Raw genomic sequence first — 15,881 nt, 5'->3', positions numbered from 1 at the left:
ACTTTTCTCCAGAGATACTGAAATGGTGGAGTAAATACGCCAAACAGTAGTGAAACTAGCCTTGAATGTGGGCTCTGCAGAGGTGAGTGTAGGATCTCTCTTAAGTACAGCAGGGGAGGATGGACTCTTGTGTTTTCAGGTGGGTGATTCCAGGGTGCAGCCTGGAGCATTGACTTGGGGGGTACGGCCCCTAATGATGCCAGCATGAAGGAAACATTCTGGCCATGGGGGTGTCCGTAGGCTGGGGGGTTCTCGACAGGCCTTCAGTTGTAAACAATTCTTCAATTATGCGAAACTTTAAAATGCTAAATGCATTTTCCTCTGTATTTTAGATTACAGTGTTATTCCTCTCTGAGGAATGTTTGATGAAAAGTGTGAGACAAATAATGCATTTAGATGTGTTCAATCACTCAATCACGGTTGGTGAAGCACAACTACTCACCCCGAGGGTCTTAAGGCGCTGGGGAGAGGGGGAGGGGGGCAGATCTGTTGAGTGCTGGGGTCATCCGAAGAGCCAGGTCTTGAGGTCCTTCCTGACCTGGGGCAGTGTTGGGGCTTGCTGGAGGGGGAGGGGGAGGTTGTTCCAGGCCTTGGCTACGATGTAGGAGAAGAACTTTCCTCCCCTTCCGGTCTCGTAGATGGGTGGAACGGTGGCCAGAGAGAGGCCGGCTGATCGGAGGTGTCTATTGGGTGTGTGGAAGCTGAAAACGAATGGAATTTTGAGACAGTTTTACAGGGTGACTTAGAGGTTCATCCAGATAATTGCTTCGAAAATATTGTGAATTTGAAATATTATTAAATCAGACTTATTGGATGTTTACCGGATAAGGCTGAGGAACAATATGCAGCAAATGGTGCATTTTCAATCCTGTTTAACCAAAAATATGGAAAACAAGTTAGAAGGATTGAAGGACGGCTCGAGGGGGCCAACAAACCTTTGGTAAATTAATGATAAGGTGTTTATAAGAGAACATTAGCATTGTTTCACAGGTGAACATGGGATAGTAGTAAAGATTTTTTACAGGGGTGCCGTGCTTAATTTGAGCCGGTGGTTACAGGTGCGGCCCACCAGCGCTTATTTCTGGGAACCGGCACTAATTTGTCCTGACCAGACTTTGACCCAAAACAAGAGAGAGAAAAACATAAAAGGGGGAAAGAAAGGGTAAGAAAAGAGACAGAAAAAAAGTGAGAAAGGGAGAAAGCAGGGGCGAAAAAGAACATGCAGGAGTGAGTCTGATTGGCAGCGAGTGCCTAGTGTGAACTAAAGTTTCATGCAGCCTTGTTTTTCGGTGCCATCTCCTTCTGCAGCCCAGGTGGCATCTTTTGAGGAAATGCTTGGCCCGGGTATGTACTATTTTACAAATTAGGCACTGCAGGGTTGTTGCAGTTCTCCTGCAAGGAAGCATGGCTTTGGGAGCCTTGCTAAGGAATTTTCTGAAAATTAGCAAATGATACATTGAGATGATGGTAAGCTTATTATATTTGTCTCTTTGATTTGTTCACCTTCCAACAGCCCTATGAGGCTCATTTGCACTTTTCCAATTCTCTTAAATTTAATAAGTAAAAACGTCCATTTTACATGCATTTTCCATGTCGCTTGCCCAGATTTTGCTTTGTCTTATTCACGGTCCTATGGAACTAGACATTCCTGCTAATCAACTTAATGATACCATTATTATCGACTTCAGAAAGATTAAAGGCTGATGGGAGTCAAAAATGTGGCTGCCAGTTACATCCAAATATCTTCAGGCGCACCAACCCAATGAGCTATCTTATTAAGTTACCATTAAAAGAAGAGATGATAAGAGAAAGGCACTCGCAATGTCTGATGAAGCACAGACATGCAGGCCCAGCAACATGACTCAGACAGGCTTACACATAATGTAACCGTATAGTCAGAAACACAATCGCAGCACAGACCCAAAGACATACAAAGGCCTCAAGATACAATTGGTCGCCAGGGGAGAGCGCATGCGCGCTCGATGCAGGCTCCACCTAATTAGACTTTAGCTCTCAGCATTACAAATTTATGCCTGGGAAAGGTGTTAATCAAAATGTCACACTTTGGGCATACAGACGTTGTTAGAAATGGGATTTCTGGTTGGCTAGGGCATGCGCATAAGCCAGGGAGAAACCACTGCTCTAGTCAGGGCAAGGGAGTTACACACTGAAGATAACCCCGGCTCACCCCCTTGGTAGCTTGGCACGAGCAGTCAGGCTTATCCCAGAGGCAATGTGTAAAGCAGTTGCGCAACACACTCACATAGCAGCAACACACTAGGCACACCACAAAAGAAACTCCACACAAGGTTATATAAAAATAGCCTTTGTATTAGCCAAAACACATTGGATCATAATCACACAATGTACACTGTGCCCACTGGCACTAGGCAATGTTTACAGGGGATTATATACACATGACAGGGCCAATCGGGCCACTGTCAGAACCTTTTAGAAAGCACTAGTAGCACACATAAAACACAACCAGTGACTACTGGTAAAATACTCTACTTGGCATTAACATGGGCAACATAAACACATTATGTCTGCATCACAATTAGGCATAAAACACATTGTGCCTAAACCTCCTAAGCATAAACACATTACGCCATAGGCATCACAAGCATAAACACATTATGCCATAAAACACAGTAGGCCACAATCATATTAGGCTTCACCATCCACAATGACCCCCAGGCCAACTGGCCTTTCACTGGGCTCAAAATGTCCTCTGTCCAGAATGTCAGGGCACAAAGATAGGGCTTCTCAAGTAGCCCTTTGGCTGCCAAAGCAGCAAAGCCAAGGTGCACAATGTGCAGGGGGGCGGGGGAGGGTATTTCACTCCTTTCTTATCACCAACAGAATGCCCCCAAAGGAAAATGGCACTGGCACCACCTTGCCGTGGAAGCCCCGCTCTGGAACTCCTAAAATAACCTTGCCCAAACGTTGCAGCTGGCCGCTCCCTTTCGCGGTGCAGCTGTGGCGAACAAAATGAGCACTGGCACCTATGGAGCCCCACTCCTATGCTGAGCCTCAAGTTGGCCCCTAAAGAAATCAGTGTTTTTTACAGGTCCCTCTCACTGGGACTCCGCATGGTGCAGGAATCATACCCACAACCCTTGGGCATCACCTAAAGCCTTTGGGGAGCCCCTCCATGTGCCCTCTCCAGCCCCACTCACTGGGGCTCTCTTCTCTTCTCTTGGCGACGCGGTACTTTTCCACTCTCTTTGGCGGGAGACCAACTCCTCCTCAGGTCATGGAAATGGGGCACTGACACTGTGCCTCGGCCGGCCACTCTCCTGGGCCTCTTGGGACCCCTGCAGTCATCAGCGAAGGCGCGGGGCTCTCCCTCTCCTCACGGGAGCCCCGCGCAGGCACGCACTCACTTCCGGCGGCCTCTCCTGGATCTCTGTCCAGTCCAGGCAGCACACGGGGCTCTCCTTGCAAACTTGGGAGCCCCTGTAGAAGTGGACCTCAGCTAGGCCTACCAGTGCAAGGGGTTTGCCCTTCTCTGCACAGAGTCCTCAGACCAATAGGAAGAAGTTGGCACAGAAACTGAAATAGAAAATACAAAGTTTAATAAACCTCATGAGGTGGAACTACATTCACACAGCACCCTTCGGTATTGAATGAAGTAGCACACCAAACAGAAGGAACATGGTCCTTTTATACCCACACAGGGGCTTAAAAGAAGGCGGTACAAGTACAGAAGAAGGTTTTATGTACATATAAGGTCATATAGAAATGCACAGTCGACAGGTAGGAGGAGTTAACAGTTTGCCAATGCTAGTAAACACATCCTGACAGTTACATACTACTAACAGCTGCAAGGACAGCTGAAAACTCACTGGGCATGTGCAAAGGTGGAAGATGCTAAATATACTTTGTTTCTAGGCAGATTACAAGAGCAGTCAACACTGAGGGAGGACAACGCACATGGTGAGCACGTGGCAGCACATGGCAAACAAAATGGCTGCCAGAAACACAAAATGGATTCCACAAAATGGACAAGATAGCCTCTAAATACAAGATGGATTCCGCTAATGCTAACCCAATCGCTGCCAATTTACAACAGATGACCCTTTTAGCATTAGCTGAAGACATTCGTTCCTCTGGGGTAATCTAAATATGCATCCCGTACATCTATTAGCATTATTTCGGCCACCTCTTTATTCAACATTTGTTGGGCCTTTGTTTCTGCAACATTCCTTTTGACAGGTATACAGGCAGAGATGCAAATGGAGCAAAGCATTGGACCACATTGGATACATACACAGCATGTAAAAAGTATCGTAATCATTACACACAGGATAGTCAGTAGCTTCCAGCCCCAAGCAGAAACAAGAGTCCAAAACCATCCAGCAAAAGTCCAAGTACCAGTCTCTGGATGAATTTCTTCAGCAATCTTATGCAGTTTTGATATTGCGTCATATACTGAAGGTGAGTGATCCGGTATGAATACGCAACAGCTGCTACCGATGATGCGACATGCACCACCTCGATCAGCCAGAACCACATCTAGAACCATTCGGTTATGGAGAGCTACATTCCTTGCAATTTGCAGCTCCTCTGTAATGTTCCCAAGTGCCATAGCTGTCTGATTGGTAACAGCTTCCACCACTCTAGTCAATCGTCTTATTTTCCTACTGTTTAGTGCAGCACCCACAAAGAAGAACAAACCTAAATTAAAATCGACATATTGTTGCAGAGTGGTATCAGTTTGGTCTACTTCGTCAGCACTTATTGTTCTTTTGTATCTATTTCTAGAGATATCGTAGAATAATTTAAAGGTCCCAGTGGTATGATGCAGGTGCCAGAAACACAGGGGGCAATAGAAAGGACACATAGCACACACCGGACCATCCGAAAGGTAGTTGATAATATCCGTGGCTACCACAGATAAAGTAGGTATTATGTGAGGCTATAAAACTACTGTTATTTACACCTTCAATAGTCAGAATTACCGTACATTCGCTTTTCCCCACTGGAATTCTTCCAATACTGCTTACACATAGATCTACTTTAGCTCTAGTAACAGAAATCACAAATTGTTCATTACTGGTAAAAGTTCTCATATTTGTGAAGACATATGGTGTTGAAATATTGTCCGGTTGATACTCTTCCCATTCCCATTGGGTCCATTTGGCTTGAGGATAACCATCTTTATCTTGGTAGCATACTTTATTAAGGCGAAAAAGAAGCCCGCCTACTGTACGTCTTCCAGATGCAAACAAAAGCGCATACCAAGCATGACAAGAACCATTATGAGAAAAGGGAAGAGGAATAAAAGGTGTTCCTCCTTTCTTTTGATGTGCAGGTATCATCCCACACACCCAACAGTTGGTAGTATTTGTGGCATTATGAGTATGATGCAACATCTGGATAAAGGTATTATTTAAATAAGATTGTCGATGCTTCTGCTCATGGTAGGGAAGCGTAAAGTAGTGGTGTTCAACTGATACTGGAGTAGTGCCGATCAAAAGCTCTCGAGCAGGAGCCACTTTCTCAACAAACCAGGTTATTACTGCTACAGCCACCATAGCAACAACAAACCCTATAGCACAAATGATCTTTCTTTCTCTTAGCAACAGTTGATCTCATTGTGGACATGATCAGCTTGTCGTTGGAAACAATCGTTGGAGCTCTTATCCCTGGGCAGCCGTTGGTTTCTTCACTGAGGGTCAAGACGGGTGTTGCTACACTATACAGGACTGATCCCACCCCCCTTGCCACATCGGCATTCCGTTTCACTAACCCAGGGTGGTTGCTCAAGTCTATTTCGACAATGCAGGCTCTTTCCGTGGTCTCAGTTGGTATCGGGATACTCCAGGAATCGTGTGGTCCGGGAAGAATTCCTCAGGTTCGTCAGGTGATATAGCTTGGCCTCTCTCGGTATCCAGGATGTCCCGATGGTCGATCAAGGCAGCAGGATCCACCAAGGTAGACGGCACTTTCTTGCAGTGGGTGGAGTGCACCCAGTTCCTCCTCTTCATCACTCGGGCCGCAGTTCTCGTTGAAAGGAGCACCTGCTCCGGGCCGCGCCACCTCGGCTCCAAGCTGCTCGACCTCTGGAATGATAGGATCATCACCTGGTCTCCAGATCGAAGTCCATGGCCTTCACCTGCCAACCTATCAGGAAGGGGTTCTCGAACCTGTTGATGAATAGAAATCAAACTGTCAGTCAATTGTGATAGGTAGTCACTCATCAATACACATGGTACATCATGTATGGGATGTGGTTTAGGAATTCCCCAAATGTTCATAGGCCTTCCAAACACCACCTCATATGGTGTAAGACCAGATCGCGAATGTGGCACTGATCTAATGGACAACAGTGCCAAAGGTAATGCGTCTGGCCAATTCAAGGATGTGGAAGCCAGTATTTTTGCTAGTTTCAATTTAATTGTGGCGTTATACCTTTCCACTAGCCCTGCTGGATGGAAAGCAGCTTGAAATTTTTACTTAATTCATAGTCCCTTCAGGACATATTCGACAACTTGCCCAATAAAAAGGGGTCCGTTATCACTCCATAAAAGTTTACAAACACCAAATCTAGGGAAGAATTCCTTCAAAAGTACCTTTGCTGTAGTGAGAGCTGTATTGTCCTTCGTAGGGTATGCCTCTATCCATTTACTGAAGGCACATACCACTACCAAAACATACTTCAAGTTGTTACAGCGCTCAAGCTGGATGTAATCCATTTGCAAAACTTCAAAAGGTGCGGTTGGCATAGCAAACCCTCCTGTAGGAGTTTGTGTTCCTTTACCAGGATTATGCTGAAGACAAATCAGACAAGACTGCACCATCTTTTTAGCTGTGCCGGCAATTTCTGGATGCTCCCAAACTCGCGTGAGCAATTTCTTTATCGAGGAGGCTCCAACATGTGCCGGCCCATGTGCCATATGAATCATAGGTTGTAAATAGGCTGTAGGCAATCTCCACTTGCTCATCTCTTTATTCCTCCAACAGCCCTCATCGTCCAATGTTCCCTCCTTAGACCATTGCTCAATTTCTTCTGCAGAAGCAGATCTCTGCATATCTAGCACTTCCTGTCTGGTATCATGCCAGCGTTCAGCCTGTGACTTCACTACGTACATAAACGTGGTGCTTCGCTGCATGGCAGTTTCACGGGCTGTTTGGTGTGCAAAAGCATTGCCTTGTCCTATCTTATCAATTACTTTCTTATGTGCGCTACATTTAACAATTGCTATTCTCTTCGGGTATGTTAAAGCAGTCAAGAGATTTTGTATTAATTCTCCATGCATTATTTGCATCCCGTGGGATGTAAGAAAGCCCCTCTCCTTCCAGAGTAGCCCAAAATCATGAGCCACTCCGAAAGCATAGCGGCTATCTGTATAAATGTTCACAGATAAGTCAGTACTAAGTTCACACGCTCGTGTTAAAGCTATTAGCTCAGCTGCCTGAGCTGACTTCTGTCGAATACGAGCTGTCTCAACTACCGTCTGAAGTGTTGTAATTGCATATGCAGCTGACGTTGTACCATCTGGTAACTTCAAACAGGACCCATCAACCCATAGTTCCCCATCAACACTTGAAAGGGGCGTGTCTTGCAAATCGACACGACCCTTTGTCTGTTCCTCAGTAAGGAATATACAATCATGAGACTCCTGTGACTGAGACTGAGTCACCGGGTATGGCAACAAAGTGGCTGGGTTTAGTGTCGCACATCTCTTTAGTGTAATGTGAGGGGCCAACAATGTCAATTCGTATCCTGTCAGACGAGCACTAGTTAAATGCTGCGTCGTTGTCTGATTTAAAAGGGCATCAACCGCATGGGGTACTAGCACCAACAGCTTATGTGACAAAACTATCCCATAACTCTGACGCTGTTGCTGCAACTGAACGGAAGCATCCAGGTAAAGCACGAGCAACAGGATCAAGTACTGCTGAAAAATATGCACAGGGACGCTGTTTGTCACCGTGTGTCTGCACTAAAACTGACAATGCACATCCATCTTTCTCATGTACATAGAGTGTAAAAGGCTTCATATAATCTGGAGTACCTAACACTGGTGCTGAACAAAGAGCTTGTCGTAACTGTCGGAAAGCAGTCTCACATTCATCTGTCCATGGGAGGGGCATTGGAGTATCTTTAGTCAAAAGTGCTAGCAAGGGTTTAACAATGTGTGAAAACCCTAATATCCATTGCCTACAAAAAGAAGTACGACCAATGCATGGACATGTAAATGTTGTATACTTGTAAAGCGCACAGCTGCCCCAGCAACGGGGCGTCCCGGCGCTGTATACCACTGGGGAACCCATCCTGTGAGATGGTCCCTACTGGGCATCTCCAAGGTGAAGACAAGCATCCCCGGCGCTGATGGGGCCGTAAGTGGAGATTAAGCAAGCTATTGCCCAGAGTTGCTGAGTGGGATCCATGGTTAGAGTAGGCACCGAGGCGAGAATTATCGAGTCCGCTGACCTTGGCCCAAGACCCTGCCGCGTCGGGAATCGAACCCTGGTCCCGGGCCGACCTCTGCTTCTGGGTCTGCCGCCTCTAACCAGTGAGCCACACCACTCCACATCTTTCTGAGTACGGGGTACTGGTGTGTCTAAAATAGCTTGAATGCGATCTGGTGTGAGTGCACGGCCCTCCTTAGACAGGTGACTTAAGTAGGTTACCTTCGGTCTACAATATTGCAATTTCTTTCGTGACACTTTGTGATGATGGGAAGCAAGAAAAGAAAGCAAGGACAAAGTACATTTTTCACACTGTTCAGGGGTATCGGCTGCCAACAAGATGTCATCGACATATTGTATGAGAGCCACACCTTCAGGCAAAACGAAAGAATCAAGTTGTCTTTTTAATACTTGACTGTAAATACTAGGACTCTCAGTATAGCCTTGAGGAACTCTACAAAATCTATACGATTGATTATTCAAAGTGAAACCGAACAAATATTGGCTATCAGGATGAATAGGGATCGAAAAGAAAGCATTCTTCAAGTCTATCACAGAGAATGTAGTTGCCGTCGGAGGAACCAAAGTAAGAAGTGTCGTTATGTCAGAAACCACGGGGTATTGTGGTACTACAATATTGTTAACTTCTCGCAAATCAATAATGAATCGGTAAATCCTAGTGTCAGAATCTTTTTTCAGAATAGGAAGAATCGGACTGTTACAAACATTGTAAGGAACTTCCTCAACAACCCCCACTTCAATGAGATCATGGACAATACGTATGAGTGCTTCTTCACCTTTCTGGGAAATTTTGTATTGAGGCAAACGTGGCAGCACAGCACCCTCCTTGACACTAATATGTACTGGTGGAATAACCATTTGCCCTACATCAGTGTCTGAAGTAGCCCACAAATTACTAGGGAGTGAAGCTAATGCAATATCCTCTTTAACAAGACACACTCTCTCCTTCACAGTCATTCAAGATAACACGTACACCTTCTGGAGAACATCGTATCGTAGCCCTGAAATACTTGAGCATATCAAGACCCACAATATTGTCTGGTGTATTCGGGGAAAGCAAAAATGGACATGGAGCAGTAAATTTATCCACATGGAATGCAAGTGGTTGTGACAGTGGGCTATGGGAAGGGGTTCCATCGAAACCTATCGATGTAATGGTTAAGCCAGACAGGGGAGCCCTTGGAACCAATTGTTTAGACAAGGCGCCACGAGTAGCTCCTGTATCAACCAGAAACTGATCAGTAGAACCCAAAACATGTGCTGTAACATAGGGACCCCTCTGATCTAGTGGAACTTCAACTGATTCCTTACCCCATCCTAGGCAATCCTCTGCATAAGCAGAATCTTGAAAATCAGACGGCACATAGTCGGACATTTGATATTGGTTCCTGCTATCAAAAGTGTTAAACCCATCCTGCCCACATATATTTGCATCAAACCTAGCACGATCACCTGTGCTTCCTCTAGGCCCTGAATATCCTGAACGATTTCTCATTTGTCCCGGACCACGTGGACACTGCTGAGCCCAATGCCCAAATTTCTTACAGTACGCGCACTGGTGAACAGACAAATTCGAACGAGTATAAGAAGAGAAAGACGAACCATAAGATCCACGTCCACCTCTATCACTACCTCTAAAAGGCGGACCATAAGCCTGAGCCAACATAACCTTCGTTTTTAATTCTTTAGTCTTCTTATCCTCATTACCCTTTGCTTCTAATTCCTGGCGTTCATAATACTGAGCCATAGTCAAGAGAGAAACCGGAGAAGAGGTAGTCCACGAACTCTCACTGGCTTTTAGGCGACTAGCTATTCCTGGCAACAGGTTTGCGACATATTTATCGACAAACAGATGTCTGCCTGTGTCATCTGTCAATGACTGGCCACTAAAATCGTGGAATGCTTCTTCGAAGCGTGTAAAGAAATCAGAGACCGATTCATCTGCCTTTTGCTTACAAGTTGCTAAAACAGTCCAATCTATCTTTTTAGGGGGAATAATCGTTTTTAACTTAACTAATATAGCTGCGGGAAGATCTAAAATTAACTGACATGGCTTCTGTGCGGGTTCCCTTTCTACATCCATTTGTTCTAAGTCTTTCCATAACGCCCCAAAAGCTGCATGATCATCAATTTTACGAACAGTTCTCCACATATCAGGTGGTAATATCAATACGAAAAATAAATCAATATCAGGCAAAGTCATAGTACAAGAGCTAATAGCACCCTCAACTTCCTCATAAAAAGCGGCTGGATTTTTCCGTGGATCAGGCAATGCAGTTTTAAGTGCCATGACATCCGTCCTATTCCAAGGAGTGTAAACCCAATTATAAATAAAATAACCCTTTGCACCGATAGAAGCCTTATCATCACTTGTACCCTGTCCTTTAGGAGGAACATACAAAGGCGTGGCCTCCCGCATTGGTTTCGCATGAACTATCATAGTCTTGTCTGTTCCGAAGATAGAAGCTTGTGCCATGCCGGTCTGAGATGTCTGTGCAGCTACGTCTGCAGCCTTTTTCTCCTCTCGCAAACGGACTGCATCAACACACAGTTTAACCAAACGCCTGATTGTATCATTCACCTGGGGGAAAACAAAAAGACCATCACGCATTTGCTTACAATTAACTGCTACATCTTCGGGCTCTAACTCCTCAGACTATTTCCTAAACAGTTCAAGGACCTCTGCGGCAAACACCTCAGTAAAATACAGCTGCTCCCTTTCCTGCCACCCTTTCATACTATCTAGAAGTTCAGAGGCAGGGGCAGTGCTACGAACTGCTTTACGAGCGGCAGATCTAAGCTGGGACGCACGTTCAGCGGTCAACATAGAACGAGTTTCTCGTGCCTTGTGTTCCTCTGAACCGGAGTCCTCATCTGACTCATGAGGGGCAGAAGGAACAGTATACGGAGATGGAGGACGATCTAATAATAAGAAATCATCTTGTGGTTTATTAAGTATTGGATAAAGTGGCCGCCGAACAGCGTTTTGGCCAGTTACCTGTAAATTGCGCTCCCTACCTTCTCTCTCTTTTAACTCTTTTATTTCTTTGTTTTTCAACTCTAATGCTTTCTCATAAATGTTCTTTTGCTGTTCTTTTTCAATCATGGCTTGCTCATGCTCCATTCGTTCACGCACTTCTTTCTCCCACATTCGTACACAGTCAAACATATCTTGCCTAGTCTTTCGCTTAAACATACATTGTTCCACATACTCAATCTTTCGTAAATCAAATGACCCATGCATAGGCCAACGGAACTCAGGATCCTTACAAGTGTATTTATTCCATAATGTGCTGCACATTATAGAAGAAAGACCATACTTAATATACATATCTCTATTAGGCGTCCCCTCCGGGGGGGCCGGTTGTGCTTCATCGAGTCTCAAATTGGTACCACTACAAAAGCAACACATCCTACGAAGTGTGCTAAAAACAGGCATGCCAAAAATAGTGCAGAATATGCAGTATTATAATCAAAGTAGCACTTAAGGTACCTTTAGTACGATGTGCCGTTCAAATCAATTCAGATAGAGAAAATTCTCCTCATTACCTGCCTATATAAATTGCAATTTATATATGAATCACATAGAAATCCAAGTTGGCCAACACAAATTCCAAAATACAAAAGCCGCAGTAAGTGTTACTAAACTACCTTACCAATCCCAGGCATAAAAACCAACAGCAAGCGCCGCAGAACGACTCTTACCAATCACTTGGTGTCCAGGTTCCAACTGCCAAGTTCTAAAATCGACCAAATGGTCACTGCACGGCGAATCAACAGAAGAGATCTCAGTCGAGGACCGGCACCACCTGGATGGTCAGATCAGAAAGAAAGGAAAAACGCCGTGGTTGCCAAGACTCGGGTCTCATTGGGCAGCAATCGCGTCCAGAGCGAGATTCCAATCCTTCGTCGCGACCAATCCTTTGGGCATCCGAGTCGCCGATGAGCCCCACTTGTCGGGCGCCAATTTGTAGAAGTGGACCTCAGCTAGGCCTACCAGTGCAAGGGCTTCACCCTTCTCTGCACAGAGTCCTCAGACCAATAGGAATAAGTTGGCACATAAACTGGAATAGAAAATACAAAGTTTAATAAACCTCATGAGGTGGAACTACATTCACACAGCACCCTTCGGTATTGAATGAAGTAGCACACCGAACAGAAGGAGCATGGTTCTTTCATACCCACACAGGGGCTTAAAAGAAGGTGGTACAAGTACAGAAGAAGGTTTTATGTACATATAAGGTCATATAGAAATGCACAGTCAACAGGTAGGAGGAGTTAACCATTTGCCAATGCTAGTAAACACATCCTGACAGTTACATACTACTAACAGCTGCAAGGACAGCTGAAAACTCACTGAACATGCGCAAAGGTGGAAGATGCTAAATATAGTTCGTTTCTAGGCAGATTACAAGAGCAGTCAACACTGAGGGAGGACAAAGCACATGGTGAGCACGTGGCAGCACATGGCAAACAAAATGGCTGCCAGAAATACAAAATGGATTCCACAAAATGGACAAGATAGCCTCTAAATACAAGATGGATTCCGCTAATGCTAACCCAATCGCTGCCAATTTACAACACCCCGCCCACAACCAGGCTGCACCTCCGCCTGGCTTCCTCTGCTCACAGGAGGCGGGGTAGGCTCCCGCCCTCCTTCCATCACTTTCGCTCTGGCCTTGCTTCCTCCGGCCGGTCCCCCACCCCTAACCAGGCAGGACACCTGACTTCCTGCAGCTGCGGTGTACGGAGCAAAGTCTCAGTCAGGCCCCTTCCTTCTGCTTCCGGACTCGCAGCAGGGGCGCGAGCGCCCACCATGCGCTCTAGACCACAACAATGCGGGGTGGGTTCCCGCTCAGAACAACACAAGTGCGGGTGGGCTCCTGCCTCAAAAATAGCACAGAGGCGGGGTGGGCTCCAGCTCTGATGAAATGCAGGAATGCGGGTTGGACTCCTGCTCCACCAGCAGCAGCATGGGGGAGTCCCTATGCTGTGATTCCCTCTGTAGACACTGCAGCAACATGCTGCAAGGCACCAGTGCTCCTCTTCAGAATAAAAGTAAAGCGCTCACAAGGTGCTAGAGTCCTCAAGGTTCCAGGGACAAAGCTGGGCCCAGGCAGGCCAGCACTCAGGGCCCTACAGCAGGGAGGCAGTCCCTTGTGGCGGTTCCTCCTGGGGCCCAGCAGCAACAGGTCCCAAGGAAGCACAAAGCACAACCTTTTCCCAGTACTTATACTCCATTTCTCCTTTGTTTGCCTTTGGCACAAGGCTTGGGGGAAGCAGCCTGAGCTGGTTCTGGGAGGGTTTGGAGCAATTTGTTGACAAGGCTCCTCTTCCCCTTTGTCAGGTGGGGGCTCGTCATTAGACACACCACAGAGGGGTGGAACCAGCATTCACCTAGGCAGGCAGAGACCTATTCAGGGTCAGGGGACTACACCTCCCACTACTCCAAATGCAGATCCCATATTCAGCCTAGCGCTGACTCACTCTGCCCTTCCTGGAGCCACAAACACTTTACCAGCCCCTGTCATTCCAAAGCCAGAAATGCAATCCACATCAGGCAGGCAGACACTTAGCACACAGAAATACCAACTTCTAGAAGTGGCATTTCTAAAATAGTGATAATAAATCTGCGCGCGCCATTGCGCAGTAGTTAGTATTACTATTCCAACCATACCAAACTTGACCACGCTGCTCCTCTCATATCAGGAATTACCACTGAAACACTTATCAGGGAATCCCCAATGCATTCCTATGAGAGGGCAGCCTCACAGCAGTGAGAAACCAAAATGGCGGTTTGTCACTACCAGGACATGTCACACCCTTAATGTACATGTCCTACCTTTTTCCTACAAAACACCCTGCCCATAAGGTTAGCTAGGGCCTACCTTAGGGGTGACTGACATGTAGTAAAAGGGGGGGTCACAGACGTGGCACACATTTTAGGTGCCATGTCACAGCGGCAGTAACACTGCGCGCACTGGCCCTGCAATGTCAGAGGCCTGGGATAGGTTTGAAGGGCTACTTTGGTGGGTGGCGCAATCAGCGCTGCAAGTCCACCAGTAGCGTTTAATTTACCAGCGCTTGGTATATGAGATCCCACTTTACAAGGGACTGACAGGTAAATTAAATAGGCCAAACAGGTGTAGACCAATCTTTACCATTTCTATCACAGATAGCACATGCAATTTACACTGGACAGTAGTGCTAAAATGCCAAGAGTCCTAAAACCACCAACACCATGTCAGAAAAAAGGCTAGGAGTAAAGCAAACAGTTCAGGGATGACCCTGCAAAAAGGACCAAGTCCAACAGATGTCCTTCTCAGGCATACAGAAATCTTGACAGGTTTGGACCCATGCTTGCCAGACTCACCTGCATTTCGTCAACTGTAGAATGCCCACACAAAGTACCCACATTAGTGGGGGTGTAAGGGACTGCGCACCGGTCTACTTGAACCACCGCCTGAACGTCCATCGGCCCACCAGACACCTCCGCTCCATTTCTCTTTCTCTAACTCTCACCCTTGTATCCGATGTAGCATATGAGGAGGCCGCTCCTTCACCTATCTAGCAGCGAAGACATTGAACGAGCTACCTATTCATCTCCGAACCTCCCCATCTCTCCCAGTGTTCCCGAAAGTCCCTTAAAACCTGGCTATTCAACTGGAACCTGCTAGCGCCAGGATACCCTCACGTGTGACTAGAAGCGCTCTACAAATGTATTGATTGATTGAGGGAGGGCGGGCATGCTATGCATTAGCACTATTAAACAAAACAACAAGAGCAACCCTTATGTCCATGCGAACAGGGGTAAGTGATCCTTGAAACATGCTTTCACATGGAACTCATTCAAATTAAAATTATGAATATCACAGATATTTCTGTGTGGACTAAATCCAAATATAGCAATGTTAATAAGAAACGTTTGGAAAAAGCAATGATAACTCAGCCAGTATGTAACACAGTTCAGCGAACCGAGTTTTACTCAAAACAATAACAAAATGTAAACAATTATTTTTGAAAGCGTCTAGAGAGAGAATATAGTAGCAAAAGACCCCATGTATGTAAACAAACCAGAACAAAAGAAAAGATAAGACCAGGTGAGATAAAGCATCAACAAAAAGAGGTAGTTGGTTGATACAAATACGAGGCAGCTGTTTCAGTTAAAAACACTCATGAATGCATACATTCAATCATTGTATCAGAAAAAATGGAAACGTCTGTCTCTGTAATCGTGTCAACGGTGACTCGACCCTTTAAGGATAGTAGGATCTCATCAGGACTAGGGATGTCTGGGGTCTAGAGAAACAAAGGGCTAAGAATTAGGGAACAGGGGGAATCTAATGTGATGTAGTAATATATAGATGTTGACAAATCAGTGGCGTAACGAAACTGCAAAGAATATGGAGGGGGCCCCCCACGCTCACGGATTCAGTCAG

At 45.9% G+C, this 15,881-nt stretch overlaps 1 protein-coding gene across 2 annotated transcripts in view; it reads left to right on the top strand.

Annotated features, from left to right (window-relative positions):
* LOC146863792 (receptor-type tyrosine-protein phosphatase kappa-like) overlaps nucleotides 1-15,881 on the top strand; it is a 1,244,093-nt gene that overhangs the window by 236,750 nt on the left and 991,462 nt on the right. The gene's annotated exons all lie outside the window — the stretch shown is intronic.

The sequence above is a fragment of the Triturus cristatus genome, chromosome 2_1 (assembly GCF_964204655.1).
Source record: "Triturus cristatus chromosome 2_1, aTriCri1.1, whole genome shotgun sequence".
Taxonomy (NCBI): Eukaryota; Metazoa; Chordata; class Amphibia; order Caudata; family Salamandridae; genus Triturus; species Triturus cristatus.
This window is presented reverse-complemented; position numbering and strand designations above follow the sequence as displayed.